Consider the following 6,583-nt stretch of genomic DNA (forward strand, 5'->3'; position numbering starts at 1 on the left):
TGCATGGCTTTATTTTTCTTGTTTCCCTAATCTTGGAGTTTTGTGGTCCACGCTGTGTTTTGTGTTCTCTTTGTCCATTTTGGTCTTCTTGTGGTCCACACCTACTGCATATATATTTCTCTTTTCTATTTATGACTTGTGAGTTTTATTACCCCAGATTTTGAGACATTATGCCAATATTCTTCTTTGTTAATCACATTTACATGGCTTCCTCACAATAATTAAGTAATTAATTCTATTTGGTTCAAGTTTCACTATTTAATTACTGAATTATTAAAGAAAAGAAAAAAAGCTATTATGTATCATTACACAAAGATAACACGACCATTTTTGCTGGTCCTTGTCCTGATGAGTGCCTTCTCTTCTCCTCTCTATGCCCCCCCCCCCCCTCTCCTTCCCCAAGATAAGTAGTTTTAGTTCCCATGTCCATGTTTCTGTGTGTTTATGTTTTTGTAGGCCAAATTATGAGAAAGGGAAAGAAACAATACAATATGCAAGTGCATGCATTATACTAATTTACTATTATAATAATTGATTCTATTAGGAAAACTATATATTTTCTCTTTTAGTTACTCATTTGTTTTATATATAATTGAAATGCGATATAATAGTACATAAAAAATAATCAATACTGTGATAGAAAAATTTTAAATATATTTAAAAATTCTTTTTTTTTCATTAAATGTAAAAGAAAATTACATAACGAAACTTTAGTTTATGTGCAAGATGTTAGTTGTGTGTGCCCTAGAGCATGTACTAATCTTGTAACTTGTAAATAATATTGTAAATATTTTAATGGCAATAAACATTTCATTTAAATGTTGTGTATGTTTAATATCATGTTTATTTGAAATTGTCCATTAGCAATATGTTATATATTCTATTTTTATGAGATAAGAATATGAGTGACAGAATGTATGGGACATTTGCCATAAATCAGAGTTCCCAGCTAAAGGATATTTTGGTGGGCACATTATATCCAAAGAGTTGTCACCCCTGTTTATCTCCATTGATTAGTATGAGACACTGATGAATATGGAATGCTGAGTCTCATACCATCTGATATATCGGGATAAACATAGTGGGCACTTATGAGATAAGTTGGTCGAACTTGTGACTTATAGATAACATGAACATGGCATTTACTCGAGTCAATAAAATGTTATCTATGTCAAACTAGTGCATATAGTCCTCAGACTTGAGATGACACAGTTGTCTCTTATATAGGTTGTTTGAGTTTAATACCACTTACATATATGTACTGTGTACGGATAGTCCGGTGTGTGTTGGCTCAGATTAGTTATATGTTAGGACAAGTGTTCAATCAAGAGGGGATCCGTAGCCTTGAGTAAACAGGGTTAAAAGTCCTATACATATTTGAGCTATTCTTGACAAGATTAAGTTCCTAGCCAGGACAAATGTCGTTATCAGGAAAGATATTTCCTAATGGTAAAGTCTTTTATATCAAGAATCAGATTTCAAATGAATGCATAAAATTCCATGATAAGGGGTTTGACTCTACCATGACCCTTAATGGGATTGAGACATAATACAGAGAGATTTTAGTGCACGGTGACGTATGATTAAAGGTTCATGATTAAGGTATTCCTTATTACTAATTAGGTGGCCATGGCATGCTATGCTAGGTGTCAACCATGGTCTATGAGATGCCAAAAGTGATTTAGAGAAATCATTTACAATAAGGAAGAGTTCCAATAATATTAAGAGTTAATATTATTTCTCATTGCCAATTAGTAATGAGGCTAGTAAGTCACACACCTACACAAGTCAACCACCAAGTTAATTATGATTTAATTGATTAATTAAATAGTTTAATTAATTAATTAAATAGATTTAGTTTACAATAAGATTACAAAGTTCCTAGCATGACTTGAAACCAAATCTTGGATATTTGATGTATTAAATAAATTAGATTTATATTTAATGAGTTTAAATATAAATTTAATTATGAAATTAATTAATGGAGATTAATTAATAAATTAATTTATATGTGATATAAATTAATTTGAGTGAGAAATTATAATTTTAGGTTGAGAACTCAAAATTCAATGTAAGGGCAAAATGGTAATTTCACATGGTGACACGTAGCCATGAGATGGTGACACGTGGCTCTCATGTGAATGTGCCACTTGTCTTCCCATGACGGAAGACAACTTTATGAAGATTTAATCTTGGCTTTACACTTGTCATAATGTGATTAAAATAAGAAAAAGTAAGATTAAATCTTAAAGTAACATGTGGCATACATTTAAATGCATTTTGTCTTATGCCATATAAGAGATAAGAATACCAATAAAAGAATTAATTCTAATTTTTCCTTCTTTTTCTGTAAGTGGATGGCAACACTCTCCTTCTCCTTCTTCTCACTTTCCTCCATTGATTCATTAGAGAAAGTTTTGTTTCTCTTGAATAAAAAAAACTAGAAATTGTTTCTAGCACAAAAATTGTAATATCCTCACTTTAGCTAGTCCGTACAGTCTAATGTTTCGGTGACCAGTGTCAGTCCGGACAGTTAGAATGTTCAGAAAAATATTTAAACTAAAGTGAGGAACCATAATTAACTCAAATATTAATAAGAAAAATTTATGAAGAATTTTAGAAATAAAATACAACCAAATTAAATGAGCCGGTGCCCTAGCGATGGGTAACCTAGTGAGAAGTTGCGGTTCTCGCAACTAGGAGCCCTAGACCAGGGGAAAAAATTATAAAATAATTCTTGGGACTCCAGAGAAGGGTCATTGAGGTTATTATGGCATTAGAATGCCAAGGAAATGCTTAGAAAAATTTTTCAATCGATACAGACAATTTTGGCCCGTTAAGCCAAACGGAGGGCATTTTGGTCATTTCATCTTCAGAGATGATTTTTGGCCAACTTGTCCAGTTAAATAAATAATTTATATAATATAAAATATGAATAAATATTGTTAAAAAAATTTTAATTGCAATTAAATAGACAAGAAATAGAGAGAAAATGAAAGAAAATGGACTTATGACATCGTAATGATGTCATTAAAGTTCTCCCAACCTATCCCATATGGACACATGGCATAAACTTATTTAAAAGAGACAAAATGGGCTGAAAATTGAAAAAAAATCAGAACTTCTTCTTTTTCTTTCTTCTTTGCCGTGAACCTCCACCATAGCTACCCATTTGCAAGCTTTTCAAAGCTTGATTTTACTAACTTCTACCCAATAAAACCCTAACCTAGCAACACAAAAAAGAGTTCTTACACCTTGGAGATTCTTTTGGGAGTAAAAAGAAAAGGAAAACAAGAACTTAAGCAAGTAGGGAAACTTCACTCCATAGAGGTAATGACCTAACCTTAGTTTTCACCTTAAATTCATGTTAAGGACTGTGTATGAGTATGAATTACAAAGGAAATTTGTTAAATACCACTTGTATGTCATCCGTTATTTTCGGCAGCCATGGTTAGGGTTTGATGTGATGAGTTAATGAAGTTAAAAGGCTATTATAGCTGCCCTTAATGTGCATCTTGTAAGTGGATTGAAGAAATGCAATGATAATGCATGAATTGTAATGTGTGAGTTAGGGTTTGGGGTGAAAAATGAGACCTTGACTATGTGATGATGAAAGTAGGTTTTAAAGGTCAATTAGTGACCATTTGGTTCTGTTTAAAGCAGAAATGAAGTGAATGGTGTAGTGGGATTTGAGTTTGGTGTGGCTGCCCTTGGTGACTTGTAGGACTTGTCATGAGTCCAGCAGGTTTGGGCAGCAATAACTTGAATTGTAGATGTTCAATTGGTGCAAAGCCAATTGGACATGAAACTAGACACATAATGGCACAACTTTGGTGAAGAAACCATGCCCAGAAAACCAAATTTAGTAGACCAAAAGTTTGCCCTAATCTGGGTGACCTGCATTCTGCCTGGGCAAAATGACCAAATGAACAGTGTTTGGTCATTTGGCCATAACTCAGTGTAGAAAGGTCCAATTGACCTAAAATTTTACCAGAAATAAGCTGAGATATAGACCAAAAACTTTCATGAAGAAACCTAACCCAAATTATGACCAGAACATATAAAAAGGGAGTTGCAATCACTATTCCTAACACTGTAGATTTGGTCAGTCCAGAAATTCTGGACAAAATTTCAATCCGGCCAGTTGTGGTTTTTGGGCCATAACTTGAGCTACAAAACTCCAAATGGAGTGATTCAAAAAAGGAAATTGAACTAGACAAAATAAGGAACAACTTTCATGTTGATCATTTTGCCAAATTCCCACTGCAAAAATGACCAATGGAACAGTAAAGACAAAGCATGAAAACTGAAAATTCTGCCCAATTAATATTAAGCTTAGAAATGGTATTGGTAACCAATACCAACAAATTTTGAGTGCAAAATGTGGTATGTTGGGAGTATTAAAACCAATGTACCTATTGTCTATACAAAAGTCAACATTTTAGTTGACTAATGAAATGAATAGTAACATTCAAACTTGAAATTCAAAAATTGTGAAATTTAAAAGTGTAATATGCCCTAGTATACCTAACAAGATTGGTTTGGATAGCTTGGCATGCCAATAGAGTTCTGTAGTAGTACTACATATGGCTTCATACCATTCTGTGTTTCATAGCTTCCCATGCCATTCTGTGACATAATAGCCTTTGGCTATATTATTTGAGTTGATATACTTGGGTTTTAACCTTGACAATTATTACATCTTATTAGTTGTTCTGTTGCACACCGGGAGACACAATGTGACCGATGGTGTGATGGTCCGAGGTACTTAGTACCCAGTGCCATTTTACCCATTTATCCAGTCCAGTCGACTAGTATGGGTTACTCGGGCAATGATAATAAACCTTACCAAATTTTAAACGAATAATACTGCTAGAAATATTAGAAATTAAGTCTACCCGAAAATGTAAACATACATTCTGCATAATTATTTTTATATTATTTTATATTATTTTATATTGTCACCACTAAGCAGAATTGCTTAGCGCGTCGGTTTTACCACGCGCAGGTACTGGAGACCTAGCTGGTGAGCCCAGCAGACATCAGACCGGGTGAGTCTTCAGATTTGCATCCAGAGTCCAGAGTCACCTCACATCTGCAGTGTATATGGTAGGACATTAGGATTTCGGGGTAGCACTTTGTATTTTGTATTAGTTTTGGGATTGTAACTATAAACTCTTAAAATTATTTGATGATGTAAATATATGAAATTTCATATTATTGAATTTTTCTGTATAATGTATGTTGATAAATGAAACGTTGAGAAATATAAATGTGCTTTTAGTGATGATGTGAACAGAAAAGAAAAGTTTCTGAAAATAGTATTGAGATTTTGACATTGAGTTGAGAAATGTGTGTATAATGGAGTTTGGATTGGAAATTATATTGGAAGTGTTTTTAAGCAGGTTCAGAAGAATTATTTTTCCAATTTATAGCCGGTACTCTGCCGAATTTTCTATAAAATTTGCGAAAAAATTTAGATTTATCAAAATTGTAAACAAATGAATTAAAATGGATAAATTATAATTAGAAATATGAATTGGTGCTCCGGCACACTAAGTGGCATATCTTGCTCGGCTACACTGTAGACGGGTAAGAGGTGTCACAAAAACATCCAATCTAACATCACGAAAGACACATACCCTAATTGTTAGTGGTTGGCAAGCATCAAAGAGAGGATTTGGGGCTGCTATTGGTGACTTGGTGGAGCTTGTGGTAGACAAGCTATAGGAGCCTCAATTGAAGCTCTTGGAGACTACCAAAGGGAATTAAGAAGGTTGATTCTTCTCTTTTGAGGTTAGTTTCCTTCAATCCCCCTTTTAGCTAGGGTTTATTATGTTTAAATGTTAAACCTTAATCCTTGATGGCAAATGAATCCAAAATGTATGCTAAAAGTGTGTTTTGGCATGCTTTAGGGCATTAGAAAATGATAAGGTACATAACTCATCTTGTATGCAAGCATGAACCCTAGTTGAAACTTTGAAATTCAATCTTCTAAGGCTCTAAACAGCTTCTTAATGCCATGACAAGATTAGATTGGTATATAATTAGAATGATTTGACAATTGTCAAAAATGGAAATTATGCATATCTACCTCCATTATAAACTTATAAAGTTAAAGTACTACTTCTTTCAAAGTAATTATATTAAAATTGTGTAGGTATATTGTTTTAATGTAAAGCAGGGGATATAGCAAATAGAATGCATGCATAGTTAATTTTGATTATTAAATGTTGGATTATAGAGAGAAAACAACTTAGTTGGTGTGGTCTTGTTCATCTTACTTGATGGTTTTGATTTTATTTTTAGGGATAAATTAGTAGATTGGAAGTGGATGTGTCTAAGGTTAATAGTGAAAGGGACCACCTACTACCTAAGAGGTGGGACTGCAAAGTTTTATTTGTATTAAGGGCATTATCTATGCAGTGATGATTATATGAGCTCCTATACTTTGTTCAAAAATTGGAATTTTAATTGTTATTAGTTGATATTTTTCTGTTTTACAAATGAGACAAATATTATAAATAATGAGCCATACATTTATTTTGATTTATTCTAGCCATAGAAATCATAGGCTATTTTG

Source organism: Hevea brasiliensis, chromosome 13, assembly GCF_030052815.1.
Source record: "Hevea brasiliensis isolate MT/VB/25A 57/8 chromosome 13, ASM3005281v1, whole genome shotgun sequence".
Taxonomy (NCBI): Eukaryota; Viridiplantae; Streptophyta; class Magnoliopsida; order Malpighiales; family Euphorbiaceae; genus Hevea; species Hevea brasiliensis.